General features: G+C 41.3%; 1 long non-coding RNA gene across 1 annotated transcript in view; it reads left to right on the top strand.

Moving 5' to 3' along the window:
- LOC122214530 overlaps nt 1–11654 on the top strand; it is a 36381-nt gene extending 24727 nt beyond the window's left edge. The window contains exons 2-3 of the long non-coding RNA XR_006199931.1: nt 8569–8653; nt 11080–11654. This is a non-coding gene — a long non-coding RNA (uncharacterized LOC122214530). The remainder of the gene's footprint in view (nt 1–8568; nt 8654–11079) is intronic.
- Nucleotides 11655–16690: the final 5036 nt, after the last annotated feature.

Here is a 16690-nt window from a genome sequence, read left to right as displayed (position 1 = left end):
TGAAAACACCATTGGAATTTTGATAGACATTGTGTTGAATCTGTCGACTGCTTTGGGTAGTGTGGACATTCTAACAATGCTAATGCCTCCAGTCCATGGGCATGGAATATCTTTCCATTGATTTATGTCTTCTTCAATTTCTTTCATCAGTGTCTTCTAGTTAACAGTTATATTCTTAAAAAACAAATTCCTGCAACTGGATATATCTAGTCCAAAGGAAAATCTGGAAGTCTTTAATATGTTTTGACAAACTTCATGTTAGGTGATCCCAATTTCCCCTTCCAAGTATGGGTGTAAGATTGTGCTACTGTTCTACATTCTTGGCAAAATCGGGGTTCTCTCTAGTAACTACTCCCAACAGTATTATTTTACATGTTTTTTAAAATTTATTCTTGATTAGACAACATACAATACAGTTTAAATATCAAAGGAACCCAAGGGTGTACAGGGAGAGTCACTGTCCTGCCTACGTACACCATCCCATTCTGGGGGCAACCCATGTTAACAGTTTCTTGTGTATCCCTTCCAGAAGGAACCCATGTGTTAGCAAATGGTAGGAGTCTAAATATACTGTACTTTGCACTTATCTCTATATTCTGAACATAGCCTCTTCATTCTTTTTTTACGGTCACATACTTTTCTACTGCTGAATGTAATACCCTTAAAAGTCCCCTTTTGCTAGACATTTAGGTTGCTTTTCAGCTTTTGCTACCACAGACCACGTGTCTGTGAATTACCTTGTAAATCTATCACTTTGTACGTGCACACATGTGTGTGTTTGCAAGTTCAGTTTCTGGGTTACTGGGTTCAAGGAGTTTTTTAATGTTTTTGCTATTGTCAAGAAGAAAAACAAGAAAAAGGAATGTGGGAGAAAAAAGAAAAAAAAATAGAAAATTTAGTGAGTCTGGTGTTTATTAAATAGTGGGGAATGTCACATATTTTTCCCAGACTGCACATCTCTGAAGTTTCTGGGTTGTTTTTTTTTTCAGTAGTCTCCCTCATCGGTGAAAGGGGTTAGACATTTCAAAAGAGTAGGGGCAGGATAAAGAATGGGTGCTAAAAACCCAACAGCAAAACTTCTTCTCATCATACAGCAGCTGTTTTACCATCCGCTGAATTCCGATAAGGAGGAACAAATGCCTTCGAACAAGGAAGGCTAAGCCTTTAAGCCCTGGAGGTGATGTTACACATCTCTTCAGAAATACAAAATGAGGGGCGCCTGGGTGGCGCAGTCGGTTAAGCGTCCGACTTCAGCCAGGTCACGATCTCGCGGTCCGTGAGTTCGAGCCCCGCGTCAGGCTCTGGGCTGATGGCTCGGAGCCTGGAGCCTGTTTCCGATTCTGTGTCTCCCTCTCTCTCTGACCCTCCCCCGTTCATGCTCTGTCTCTCTCTGTCCCAAAAAAAAAAAAAAAAAAAAAAAAAAAAAAGTTGAAAAAAAAAAAAAAAAAGAAATACAAAATGAAAACACGTTTTGTATTGGAAAATAATTTTCCAGAGATGAGATCATCTACAACATAAAGGATTAAAACTTTAAAACCCCAGTTAATGTGCCTTTATTTAACAGTGAGTTTTTTTTTTAAACTTTTTTTTTTCATTTATTTTAAGTAAACTTAAAAAATTAACGTGCAAACAGCACGGTGTGCAAATCATAATTATATAGCTTAATGAAGCTTCACGGAGTAAACACATCCCTGTAACCACCGCCAAGATCAAGCAAAAGAATGTGACCAGCATCCCAGAAGCCCCCATTGTGTCCTTCAAAATCACTGTCCCCCCAAAGTGACCATTTTCAATCGCCATCAATTAATTTTGTCTATTTTTTAACATCATTATAAATGGAAAATGTAGGATTCAGTTTTCTGCGTCTGGTTTCTTTTGCTCGACATAATATAGAATTCATCCATGGTGTTATTTTTAATTTTGTGTGTGTCCGCAAATATTTACTAAGCATCTACCATAGTTAGGCACTAGGCTAGGTACTGGGCAAGTGACGGCGATGATACAGACAAGACCTTGGTCTCCTAGAACTTCCGTAACTTTTGCCTCTGAAAATGAACATCTGAGGATTCAAAAGTCACTGCTTTTCAGGAAAACGGCACAGTACCTCAAAGGCATCCATTTATCTAGAAAGTCATAGGGATGGTCAGGCTAAAGCGTGTTCCAGTGGATTCCTGCATGTTCATCCATGGGACCTCCTAGCATCATTTACTCACTACATAAGAGACAGAAGCTTGCAGAATAAAAATCTCAGTTGCCTTTTCAGAGTTGCATTCCAGAACAGCTCCTTGACTGAGTAACGGTAGTATGTCTGCCAGGCAAGACTCTGGGGAAGGAAGCTGTCTATAGCTTTGAAACGCTATTTCAAACATGTTTGTTTTGCAGAAAAATTCATAGAGTAACGGCCACACAATGGGTTTTTTTTTTCTATTAAGTTATAGTTTCTGCCCCTTTCTCAGTTTAAGAAATGGGCTGGGAGAAATACTTCTTGTGGTCAGGAGAGACTTTCAGTTAACCCCCCAAATCAGGAGACTGTTATTTCAAGACCTCACAGAAAGACAGATATTCTAGAACATGCATATATTAACTTCAGACTTGATGGTGATTATCGACATTTGTAAAAGACTTTAACACAATTTAATGAGTACAATATTGCAGTAATTAAATACATGCATTTATCAAAAGCTTTGAAAATATGAAGAGCATTAGAAATCAAATCCCTTTGCCCATCATCCTCAAATGTGTCCCCTCTCCCGTTCCACAGGTACGAATTTAGAGTGCATCTTCCTAGACCTCTTTTTAGATCTTTATGCACAAACACCTATGTGAGCTGTTCTTCACCTAAAGCACACGCACATCATGCTGCAACTTGCTTTGTCCTTCCAACGATGTTTTTTTAGATCTTGCCAATGGAGGTCTCCTGGTTCACTCCTTTGTCAATATTCTGCCATATGAACATGCCATTTTCTATAATGTGGCCATCCTTCTGAGGACACGTGGTCTCGTTTTTCACCATTACAAGCAACACTGTCATGAACATCTTTGACATGCATTCTTATGTAAGGGAGCAAGTGTTTCTCCAGGGAACACATCAGGAAGGGAATAGATCATGCCATTGCTTCTGTAAGGCCATGTTTTTTGGGTCCTTAATGGTAAGGAGGCTCCCTGAAGGCTGGGTAGGGCTTAACTGTATCTATCGCCAGAACCCATCACAGAGCCTGCTAGCTAGTAACTGCCTTCCACAACGCAAGTGGAGGTCCTGCCATTTCATCTCTTTACTTCGCTATGTTTTGGTTGGCTCTTCTCTGCCTACCAGCCATTTAAAAGGTAGAATCCTAGGTCCTTATTCTTGGCTTTCTCTGGTTTCTCCAGAGTCTCTTTCTCTGGTCAGCAGCTCTCTTCCCTGGCTGCATATCAGAATCAAAAGGGGAGCTGTTAAATTTTTTTAACTTTTTTTTTTTTTTTTGAGAGACAGAGAGAGACAGGGCATGAGTGAGGGAGGGGCAGAGAAAGAGGGAGTCATAGATTCCGAAGCAGGCTCTAGGCTCTCAGCTGTCAGCACAGAGCCCAACACCGGGCTCGAACTCATGGACTGCGAGATCATGACCTGAGCCGAAGTCACATGCTTACCCAGCTGAACCACCCAGGTGCCCCAGAAAGGGGAGCTTTTAAAATTTACCGGTGTCCATGCCCACTTTCCAGAGGTTCTGACTTAATTGGCCTGCAGTGGAGTGGGTCCCAGGTAATTGTGTTTTTTCTCCTGGCTTTCCATCTGATACCAATATGAGGTTAGAATGGAAAATCACTGCCCTGGGCTAGTGGTTGTCCAAGTGGAGACTCCAGTCAGTAGTACCAGCATCCCCTGGATTTGTTAGAAGTGTAAGTTCTAGGGGCCCCTGGGTGCCTCAGTCGGTTGAGCGTTCGACTGCAGTTCAGGTCGTGATCTCGCCGTTTGTGAGTTTGAGCCCCATGTTGGGCTCACTGCTGTCAACCTGTCAGCACAGAGCCCATCTTGGATCCACTGTCCCCCCCGACCCTGCTTGCACTCTCCCCACAATAAATAAATATTTACTAATAAAAAAAGAAGAAGTCTAAGTTCTTGGGTCTGACTGAAGAACTACAGAATCAGAAACTGGAGGCAGCTGTTTTAGCAAGCCCTCTAGATGATTCTAAATTATATTAACCAGATTTTGAGAACCACTGCCCTGGGTGAGCCCGTGCATTTCCCTGATTTTGGAAACATGTAGAAGACTTGCTTTTTTCTCATCTTCCACCTAAACTCCTGAACACCACCTGCCTAGGGGACGTTCCACTAGAGTGCCTCACCAGCATGCCCAGTGCTCCTGACCCCACTCCCACTTTCCCGAAGCCTTCTCCATCTTAGTGAATGACACCCTTATCCTCCAAGTTGCTGGAGGCAGAAATGTGGAAATCACTCTTTAACTTTTTGAAAATAGGTAACATGCTCACGTAGCTTAAAACCCAGAAGGTGCCAAAAAGCAAACAATGAAAGTCTCCCTCCTGCCCTCATCTCCAATTATAGACTGAATATGCCCCCACCCCAAATTCATATTGATGAAGTCCTGACCCACAATGTGGCTATATTTAGAGACAGCGCCTTTTAGGAGGTAAAGTTAAATGAGATAAGCGTGGGGCCCAAATCCAATTAAGAGAGGTGTCCTTTTCCCTTAGAAGAGGAGGAAGAGACACCAGGAGTGCATGAGCATACAGGAAAGGCCAGGTGAGAACATAGCAAGAAGGTGGCCATCTGCAAGCCAAGGAGGGAAGTCTCACCGGAAAATAACCCCGCCAGCACCTGAATCTTGCACTTCCAGCCTCCAAACCTGTCAGGAAATATACTTCTGCTGCTTAAGCCCCCCAAGCCTGTGGTATTTTGTTATCGCAGCCTGTGAGGTTTAATTTTATGCGTCGCACACAGGGTGGTGAGATATTTGATCAGGCACTGTTATTCTGGTTGTTTCTGTGAGGGTGTTTTAGGATGAGATTAATGTTTAAATTGGTACACTGAGTAAAGCAGCTTGCCCTCCAGGATAAGAGTGGGCCTCATCCATCCGTCTCTTTTGTTTGAATGGAACAAAAAGGCTGACCCTTCCTCAAGTAAGAGAGAATTCTTCCTGCCTAACTGCCATCCAACTGGGACATCTACTTGTGCCTTCAGACTCTAACTGAAACACAGGCTCCTCTTGGGGCTTGAGGCTGCTGGCCTTCCAATGGAACTAAACCATTGACTCTTGGTTCTCAGGCCTTTAGACTTGGACTAGAAGTAACCCATCACCTCTCCTAGCTTGCACTGAACTCACTCCACAGGTCTGGGGACCTGACAGCCTCCATAATCACATAAGCCAATTCCATATAATAAATTCCCTATAAGAAGTCTCTTTATATAGATACTAATAGGTATATAGTGTTAATATGTATATAATAAACACAAACGTATGCACACACACACACACACACACACACACACACACACACACACACCCCTTCTGGATCAGCTTTTCTGGAGGACCCAATGCAGCCTTAGCAGACTAAGAATAGATCCCCAGTGTTTTTCACACACACACACACAGGCACACACAAAAAAGCACTGTATTTATCAAGATTTTACGTGATAGCTACAAAAACTAGTATTAGCATAGTTTTAATTTGAATTTTTTTTATTATGTGTAAAACCGAGTATCTTTTTACAGGTACACATCATTTGCATTTCTTTTCTCGTAAGATATCAATTGATAGGTTTTGTAGATTTTTCTTTTGGCTTGAAGGAAAGATCTCTGTGTTTTGAGCTGAAAATATCATTTCTCAGTCTGTCAGTTATTTGACTTTTGGATTTGGATTAGGATGTTTCTTCTTACGCAGAATTTGTTTTTGTTTTGTAAAGAAGTTAAATGCCTCAACTTTTTTTCTCATGTGGCTTGTAGATTTCTGAATCATGATTAGGAATCCTTCCTTATGCCACAGATACCAAGTATTTCCTCCTATTTTCTTCTAAATCTGTCTTGATTTAATTCTTATATTCAACTCTTGATTTATTCAATATGGATCAAGCATGTATTGAAAGTGTGAGATAAGATTCAACTGAACTATTTTTAGTTAGTTTGTTTTGAAACCACATGGCCACCACGTCATTCTTTCATTGTGTTGCGAACCATCTTTTCCCAGAAAGTTTCTAACGTCGTCTGTTTCAGAAACTAAATTCTCACAGTTAGCCCTGTTTCTAGATTTTTCTAGTCTCTTCCATTGAATGTTCTCCTAATTCACAGATCAACATCCCACTATTTACTTATTGAGACTTTATATTATATATTAACATCTAGTATTAATACTACCAACGTGGAGATCCAGTGTTTTCTGAGCTGCTCTTTTTTGTTTATCTTCCCAAATATACTTTGGCTCAATTTATCTCATTCCAACAAAACAAAAAATAACAGAAACAAATTGTGGGTATTTGTACTGGGGTTCTAATCATTTGTAAACTGTCTCAGGGAGAATGGATGGGCACCTCTGTGATAGTCAGGCATCCTGAGAATTGGCTGTCTTTCCGTATACTCATATCTCCTCTGAGGACTTCATTAGTGTTTTTAAAATATTGTTCACATAGGCAGTACAGATTTCTCGTTATTTCTTCCCAGTGATTTTGTTGCTATTGTATGTGTGGCTTCTATTCCTGTATATTCTCTGTCTGGTTGTTATTTGTGTACATAAAAGATAGCAATGGCTGCAGTCAGAACTATGGGACTTGATGTAAATTAAAACATTAAATTTTAAAAAATAAGACAAATTTAAAAAACAACAGGAAAAAAAATAATAACTATGGGACTCATTCCTGATGTCCCTCCTCTCTCATCCCTGCTGTAACATCCTTCACCATGTCATGTTGAACTAACCTTCAAAATACACTCTGCACGTGTCTAAATCCTGCCACCTCCGCTAACACCACCCCAGTTCAAGCCATGATGCCCCTCAGGAACAACACAATACCCCTCCTCGACCCTAAACAAAGCTGCCAGAGGGATCTTTTCAAAACAACAAGAGCATCTGGTAATCCCCCTGCCTAAACCATTTCCATGGCTTCCCTTGCACCCAGAATCAAATGCACCCCAAGGCCCTCTATCACCTGGCTCCTGGCTCCCTCCCTGCCCCCCACCCCCTGGAAACCATCTCTGTTCACAGAACTCCAGCCACAAGGCGTCCTTTGGGTTCAGAAACACTCCCACCAATTTCCTATCCTAGACCCTGCCCCGTTGTTCTCTCTGCCACGGATATTTTTTCTTTCCATTCCTTAGGGGGCGGGCTCCTTCTTATTCACCAGATCTCAGTTTACCTACCGCTTCTCGAAGAGGCCTTCTCTGTTCACCCTTTTAATCTCCTCCGAAATACTTAGAACAATGTTGAATTATATACCTGTTCATCTCTTCACTCATTTTGTGTTTGTCTTTCCCACTAGAGTGTGAACTCCAATGCTATCTGCAAAGTACATGGCATATAGCAGACAGTCAAGAATATGTACTGAATGAATGAACAAATGGCTTCTCACTTTGTACAGTGAGGGGCTGAGAACGCTTTTACTTTTGTCCTGTTACTCAGCTGTTATTCTGCATTCACATTTTAAATGCACAGTTACTGTGTATCAGATGCTTGTATTTCTTTTCTTTATTTGTATTCAATTTTTTTAATGTCGTATCTTATTTTTGAGAGACAGAGACAGAGCGTGAGCAGGGGAGGGGCAGAGAGGGAGGGAGACATAAAATCCGAAGCAGGCTCCAGGCTCTGAGCTGTCAGCACAGAGCCTAACGTGGAGCTTGAACTCACAGAGCACGAGATCATGACCTGAGCCCAAGTCGGACGCTTAACTGACTGAGCCACCCAGGCGCCCCTGAAATGCTTATATTCCTAAGTCACAGTCTTCTCTCTAAAGCCTGACTTGCCTATCATAAATCTCTTCCTAGTGCTTATTCATATATACACAATGAGGTTATTTTCAAATAATGAAACACATACTGAATGGTAGAGAAAAAGCTGAAGTCATGCATAATTCATGAGAAAAATTTCTCTAAGGATGGTGAAACCATATTTTCTTTATATATTATCTTTTTTACTTTAAAAAAATCAACTTTTCTCATCAAGAAACATATATTCTTGTTGTAAAGATTATTAAAAATATGGAGATGGGTATCAGAAATGTAGAAAGTATGAAAGATTTCCATAATCCCCAGTCCCAGAAAGCACAGCCCTGTGGCCATGCTTTGATGTATAGCCACCTTTCTAGATTTTTTTTTTCTATGCATACCCTGTTTTAGTACCGGCTGAGATTTTGTTATTTTTTTCTTTTTACCATTCTAGGACCCAATTAGACAAACAATTCTGTAACTTGCTTCATAAAACACCTTGGACATGTTTATGTGCTACAACACCCAGTTCTTCCGTCCTCTTCGATCATTGTCTAATACTTCATGGCACTTGTGGTCTCTTGACTGTGCCTTTCCCTTCTCACCTGACTGGTAAGGTGGGGAGGGGACGGTCTTGAATTGTCCCTTTTTCTATTTCTAGGACCTCTGCCACACCGGGACCTACAGACCAAAGTCACTGCTCAGGGAGTCCTTTCTCTACTACGACCTCCGTTTTGCCAGAAAAGGTACCTTAGAGCAAATATGAATTTTGTGAGGTACAGATTTGCTTTCATAATTAATGAACTGAATAATCTACTATATGAAGTGTTGATTTAAAACGTATATGCAGGGACCCCTGGGTGGCTCAGTCATTTAAGCATCTGACTTCGACCCAGGTCATGATCTCTCAGTCCGTGAGTTCGAGCCCTGCGTCAGGCTCTGTGCTGACGGCTCAGAGCCTAGAACCTGCTTCAGATTCTGTGTCTCCCTCTCTCTCTGCCCCTCCCCCACTTGTGCTCTCTATCTCTCAAAAATAAACAAACATTAAAAAAAGAAAAGAAAGGATATGCAGGTGATTTTGTGTGGCCTGCTCTAACTAGAATTCAGGCACCACTGTCACTGTGAGAAGATTGCCCAAAAGAAAATTCTACCTCCAAACCCCCACTTCTTGTAACCGTACCTCTTGCACAGAGCCCAACAGTAGCTGAAGCTTATTCCAGTTATGCTTGCCGTGACTGCCACTGATAGGTACTGTTTTTGAGTGGGGCAAAAGAAAAGTGCAAAGGCAGTTATTTTGCCAACATCTGATAGGGACGCGACAAGGCACTAATTGCTAGGCTTACATTTCAGGAAGCAACCTATTTTGTGTTATTGGTGCCAAGGAATACAAGGGCAGTGCATGGTGAATATGCCACTTACAACTGGCATCCATCTGATGTCACATAATCTCCATGCCAGGTCAGGCTGGGACATGGGACACGTTTAGGTTTTCGCACATTAATTGGGAAAATGGAGGTATTCCTCCCTGCTTCCCCTCCGCCCAGCCTCTCTCCATTGTCTTTGGTGGTCACAGTAGCTGAGATATTTTGAAAAGTTCTTGGAAAACCTTTGTACTGGGCCCCCGCAGAAACTCATCATGGGGAATTCAAATCCTATCCCACTTGTAAAATTCCAAGGTAAGCTTGGCCGTACAATGTTTTTATAGCAAGAACCAGGGCGCAGCCTGAACACTAAGATGCAGGGCTAAACTGAGGGTCACCGGAGTTTACAAAAGTGGTTGTAGCAGCAAGACTATTGAAGAAGACTAGAGTTGTCATGGGCCAGTCTTGCATTTAGATGAATGAGTGGTTGAGGGTACTGGAAAGATCTTCTCCTCAATATCACTTTGGCTTGATGTTCAGAATTTCATCACTTCTGACTCCCTGAACCAGACCCCCATTGGCCTCCTTCCCTAATTGGCCTGATATCTGAATTTCTACTAATGTCAATATTTCCACTCCTTCAGAATGTGTTTCTAAGCATAAAAATGTATCCTGCATTAAGCTTACTAGATCATAAATACATATGACAGTCAGTATCATGGCATGGTTTAAGAGTTCAGGCCTTGAGATCAGAAAGCCTGGCTTTAAATCTCTACTCAGCTACTCACTAGCTGTGCAACCTTGGGTAAGTTACGTATCCCCTCTGTGCCTTCATTTCCTCCTCAGAAAAGGGGGCCTAACGGCCTTCCTGTTTCATTGGGTTGTCGGGAGAACTGAATACAGTAGTACCTACCGTACCTAGACATAGAAAGCAATTGGTAAGGTTTACCCTTATTATAATAAATAACATTAGGACAGACAGGACATTAAGCATTATCTGCAGAGGAAATTACTTTTTTGCATGTGTAAAAATCGCTTGCCACAGAAAAACAGGTTTTTTTCAATGTTTAGAGGGAAAATTATGTTTTGATTATGTCAGCATTCTGCCAGAAAAACACAAGGCCCAGGGTTCAAAAAAATGTTAAATCGGACTTATATGCTAGAACTGCTAATTTTAAGCGGAGTATGAGAAAGAGAGAGTAAGCTGTTTTAAAAAATGAAAATAATTTTAAACTTAAAAAAAAATTTTTTTTCAGATGTAGAGAGACAGAGTGCAAGCAGGGGACGGGGCAGAGAGAGAGAGGGAGACACAGAATCTGTGAGAGGCTCCAGGCTCCAAGCTGTCAGCACAGAGCCTGACATGGGACCTGAACCCACGAACTGTGAGATCATGACCTGAGGCCAGGTCGGACGCTCAACCAAATGAGCCACCCACGCACCCCAAAATGAAAATAATTTTAAAAGAGCAAGGGGGCTAACAGCAAGGATAAGTGTGAAAAAAAATACATAGTCAAAGAAATATTATAGCACACGTGTGACTGATTTTCTTTCCCAGGAGGAGAAAGGCTCATGACCCGGTGAAGGGCAGTTAACAGGGAAAGGCGTGCTAGGTTACCACGACTGTTTTCTGTCTAACTGAATCAGAAATCACTCTTTCTAACTAGCAGAAGGGTTATCAGTTAATCAGTGAGGCCACCGATTTGAACAGAGATCACTTACTCTATGCCAGCCAATAAGCCACGACTTTCATTGGTCAATTCACTGTCACACCATCCCTACAAGGCAGGTAACTGTAATGACCCTGTTTTTAGGATACAAAAAGAATATGGAAATTGCCACAGCATTGGTCTCTTGTCACGTTCATGATCCTGAAGTTGCCATCGGGGAGAGTCTAGCTCTGAAAATTTCTACTCCGGAAAAAAGAAATCACGATAAGATTCTAATTAAAGCAAGACTTGCCTCTCACGAGTAATGATACCATAAAAAACCAGAGATTATGTCAGTCATTCCCAGGTGTGTGTGTGTGTGTGTGTGTGTGTGTGCGCGCGCGCGCGCGCGCTGTGTATGAAAGAATGACTTTCGTTAATGAAGAGAAACAGTGGCTCTGAAAGCTGGAAATAATTTTGCAGAAATAGTTAATTCATTCATTTAAGAAATATTTATTAAGTGCCTGTTGCATACCACCAAGGGGATACTGTGATAAGAGAGACTGATCTGCTCCTTGCCCTCAGATAGTTGAAAGTCTACAGAGTATACCAAGCAACAACAATGAAAGAAAGCGTGAAACAAAGTAGGACAGGAGAATGTCAAGGCTCTGGGGGCATACAGCGTCCTGGTGCATCTCAAAATGCTGTGAGAGTTATCAGGTTCCATGCTCGCACGTATAAAACACCTGTTTATGTTGAATGTGCTCTTTCACAAGTTGGTGACATTGTATTTGCACCCACTGTATTGCTTTTTGATTGGACTTCAGTTTAAAAGTGGTTTGGATCTGAGCTAGAAGTCCAGTTACTTCTGAATCATTTGTAGTTGAACCCAGATATGATGGCCAGGTTATGATGGCCAACCCGATCAGTTGAACCCAGGTATCATGGCCTCTTCTATAGGGTGTTAGAGGGAATGAAATAAGGATTTGAGGTCCACAGACTCTCCAGTGAAGATCAATGGGATTCATTTCAGGCTCTAAAGCCTGAACAGTAGCAAAAGTATGGTCTTCTGGAATGACAAGTAAGCAAGGCACACTTGATGAGTGAACAACTTTGTAGAATTGCCATGAGCTAGCTGTATCTAGAGCCACATTAAAAATTGGAACTATGACTTTAAAAGTAGGCTTAAGAGAAGTTATTTAGGGGATGCCTGGGTGGCTCAGTAGTCCACCTGTGCAGCCTGCTTGGGATTCTGTCTCTCTCTGTCTCTCCCCCTCCCCTGTGTGCTCTCCATCTCTCAAAATAAAAGAGAGAGAGAGAGAGAGAGAGAGAGAGAGAGAGAGAGAGAGACGGAGGGAGAGAGAGAGAGACACTAAAGAGAAAAGTTCTAAAAGATCATATTCATCAGGCCAAGTATAAAGGCTGAATGATCAAGAACAATTAGGCAAACATCTTCATATTAGTAGACTTCTCCGGTTAATGGAGATCACAGGCTTTGGAGGTAGAATGACCACAGTTCAAATCCCTGTGCAGCTCACTCTAGCTCTTTAACGCTGGGTGAGTCACTTCACTTTCCTCTTACTTTCATCACATGTAAAATGGGGAGAGTCAAACCCAGCTGGCAGGACTGGCGATAAGGATTCATTAGCACAAAGTAGGGACTCGAGAATCTTGTGCTATTATTACTAACAGCTAAACTCCTCTAACTTTTGGTATACCATTGGTATACAATTATAACTTTCTCTACATTATCGTTTACTTGAAGTCAGTATTTGGAAGACTTCAAACAATACAGTAGTGTCCTTCACCCATGTGACAAGAAAAGAGGACCGTTTCTCCCCACCTCCACTAAGCAAGCATGAGACCGGATCAGAGAGGTTACTGCTCGAGGTCACAGAGCTGGGCCACTACCAGTTCTCTGCTTTGTGGGAGAGTCCGGTATAATCCAGTACCTTGGCTTATCTATTCCAGAAACCACCACTGCTGACCAGTCAGGAAACTATTCACTTTAATTCTGGCTCCTGGTCTCTCCCTATTATTCGGGTGTGGGTTTTCCCTTTCTGAGGAAATAGATGGCTGTACCTCTTATCTCCTTCCTGCTGTTTCCAGTGATGTTCTGCAAACACAGTCACTTGTGATGTCATGTCTCGTATTTCCGTTGGCCAGCTTCTCTCTCCCTAGTGATTAATGTCAATCATCACTCCCCTGGGATACAATTTTCATGGAGAATCAGCCAAAGAGGTCTGCCTCTTAACCTACAATAATGTTCAATTCCAGTAAAGCCTGGGAGAAGAAAATGGACCAAAAATTGTTTCTCCATTAACTCTAGGTGACCTCCCAAAACTCTGCTTCTTTTCAAGCAAACTTTTGCGATGGGCCAGTTTACCAAAGAATTCACTTTTCTCCCTGAGCTCAAGTCATTCTATATTCCTATTTATAAAACTATCCTCTAAACTGCACATGTGTGTGCTGTTATAAAATAAAGAATATATTCATTCATTTAATAAATACTTCTTGAGCATCTACTATGTGCCAGATTTGTTCTACATCCCAAGAAAAAAGTTGTGAAATATCAGTGAAATGAAAAAATCAGCTAAGATGATTATTATGAAATACTCAGCATTAGAATAGGAAGTTAGACAGGCAAAGAAAAATTATACAATCAAGGTACATTTGAGGAAACTCTCTACGTGGTATTAGCTGATGTCTCCCAAACCAAACCCCCAAAAACCCAGCCACACTTTTGATCAACCCTTCATTCATTATATATGATAGTGATTATGAACTTGGACTAAATTACTGGAACAGAATCTCAATCCTATCTCTCACTAGTTGAGGGACCTTTGTCCTTTGTCAAATTATTTAACCTTTTACTCCTCAATATCCTTATGTGTAAAATGAAATTACAGCCTCATATAGCTGTTGTTAAGAATTAAGTACTGTACAATTGTACATGGTCTGGCATGTGATAAGTACTCAATAAATGATGATGATGACTGATGATGATGATTTGGACCTGAATTATTTAGATAAATAGCTCATTGTCCTAAGGTAAGATTTCAAACATCTTCCTAAAATTTTTAAGCCTTGTTTATAGATATAAATTCAGAGGCAAGACAATACACTTGGGAAAGATTGAGCAGACTTGCTGAGGATAAGAAATTCAGAAACCCAGGCTCCTGATCACGTCACAAGGTCACCAAGAGATACTTTGTATTTTCCTTCCTTATCAGCTCTTGTTTGTGTCACGAGCAATTGTAAAGAACAGTAAACAGAGTTCATCTTTTAAAATCAAGTCCTAGGGGTGCCTGGGTGGCTCAGCTGGTTAAGCGTCTGACTTCAGCTCAGGTCATGATCTCACAGTCTGTGAGTTTGAGCCCCGAGTGGGGCTCTGTCCTGACAGCTCAGAGCCTAGAGCCTGCTTCGTGTTCTCTGTCTCCTTCTCTCTGCCCCTCCCCCGCTCATGCTGTCTCTCTCTGTCTCTCAAAAATAAAGAAACATTAAATAAAATTAAAAATAAATAAAAATAAAAAATAAAATCAAGTCATAGAAAGAAAGGTAAGGAGGGAGAAGACAGAGAGGAGACTTGTATCCCTACATAAAATAATTTCTACACGGGGCGCCTGGGTGGCTCAGTCGGTTGAGCATCCGACTTCGGCTCAGGTCATGATCTCACGGTCCGTTAGTTCGAGACCTGCGTCGGGCTCTGTGCTGACAGCTCAGAGCCTGGAGCCTGTTTCAGATTCTGTGTCTCCCTCTCTCTCAGACCCTCCCCCGTTCATGCTCTGTCTCTCTGTCTCAAAAATAAATAAACGTTAAAAAAAATTAAAAAAAAAATAATTTCTACGCTGTCAGCTTATCTTTATGAGAAAGGTTCAAATTAAAAGGGAGAATATTTGTTTACTAGGAAATTTTGAAAAGTGCCATTGTTTTCTTTTATCCTTTGTAAACTTTATTCCTCTTACTGATGTATAATTTACATATAATAATATATTAGTTTCAGGTATTCAACAGAATGCTTTATTGTATGTATATATTATGAAATGATCAACACAGTAAGCCTAGTTAACATCCCTCCCCACTCAGAGTTACATTTTTTCCCCCTTGCGATGACCTTTAACACCTACTCTCAGCAAGTTTCAAATGTACAATACAGTACTAACTGTAGTCACCATGCGACATCACATCCCAAGACTTACTTATCTTACAACTGGAGCTTTGTATCTTTTGCCCACCTTTACCCATTTTGCCCACCTCCCTCCCCCACCTCTGGCAACCACCAGTCTGTTCTCTGTATCTATGAGTTCAGTTTTGTGGGTTTTTGGTTTTTTTTTTAGATTCCACCCATAAGTGAGACCGTCTGGGATTTGTCTTCCTTTGTCCGACTTATCTCGCTTCGCAAAATGCCCTCAAGGTCTGTTCACGTTGCCACAAGCTTTCCTTCTTTTTTATGGCTGAACAGTATTCCATTGTATATGTACCACGGCCTCTTTAGGCATTCATCTATCAATGGACACAGGTTGCTTCCATATCTTGGCCATTAGTGGTAATACTGCAGGGAGTATGGGGGTGCAGGTAACTTTTCGGTTAGTGTTTTCAGGTCCTTCAGATAAATACCCAGAAGTGGAATTGCTCGATCCCTACTTCTATTTTTATTTATTTACTTTTTAATGTTTATTTTTGAGAGAGAGAGAGAGAGAGAGCAGGAGAGGGGCAGATACAGTGGGTAACAGAGGATCCAAAATAGGCTCTGTTCTGAGAGTGGAGAGCCTGATGCAGGCCTCAGACTCACACACTGTGAGATCATGACCTGAGCTGAAGTCAGAGGCTTAAGTGACTGAGCCACCCAGGAGCCCCTATTTTTAATTTTTAATTTTTAAACTTTCCTATGGTGCTTCATGGCTACACCAATTTACACTCCCATGGTAACAGTGCACAAAGGTTCCCATTTTTCCATATCCTCCCCAAACTTGTTATTTATCTTTTTAATAAAAGCCATTTTAACATGTGTAAGGTGATACCTCATTGTGATTTTGATTTGCATTTCCCTGATGATTAGTGATGTTGAGCACATTTTCATGTACCTGCTGGCCATCTGTGTATCCTCTTTGGAAAAGTGTTTTTTAGATCCTCTAACCATTTTTTTACGCTTATTTATTTATTTTGAGAGAGAGAGATAGAGCATGTGAGTGGGGGAGGGGCAGAGAGAGTCGGAGAGAATTCCAAGCAGGCCCCACGCTGTCAGTGCAGGGCCTGATTCAGGGATTGAACTCACAAACCTTTTCTGAGATCATGACCTGATCATGATGAGATCACGACCTGAGCAGAAACCAAGAGCCAGATGCTTAACTGACTGAGCCATCCAGGCACCCCAGATACTCTGACCATTTTTTCATTGATGTTTTTTTCTTTTTGCTTTTGAGTTGTAGGAGCTCTTTATATTTTTTTGGATATTAACCCCATATCAAATATATATGATTTGCAAATATTTTCTCCCATTACATAGGTTGCCTGTTCACGTTGATGGTGTCCTTTGCTTGCAGAACCTTTTTAGTTTGATGTAGTCTTACTTGTTTATTTTTGCTTTTCTTGCCTTTGCCTTTGGTATCAAATCCAAAAAGTCATCATCAAGACCAACATCAAGGAGCTTACTCCCTGTTTCTTCTAGGACTTTTATGATTTCAGGTCTTAATACTCAAGCCTTTAATCCCTTTGTGTTGATTTTTGTGTATAATGCAAGATAAGGATTCACCTTCATTCTTTTGTGTGTGGCTGT

This window comes from Panthera leo, chromosome A2, assembly GCF_018350215.1.
Source record: "Panthera leo isolate Ple1 chromosome A2, P.leo_Ple1_pat1.1, whole genome shotgun sequence".
Lineage (NCBI taxonomy): Eukaryota > Metazoa > Chordata > Mammalia > Carnivora > Felidae > Panthera > Panthera leo.
The sequence above is the reverse complement of the archived record's forward strand: the minus strand, read 5'-3'. Positions and strand labels throughout refer to the sequence as shown.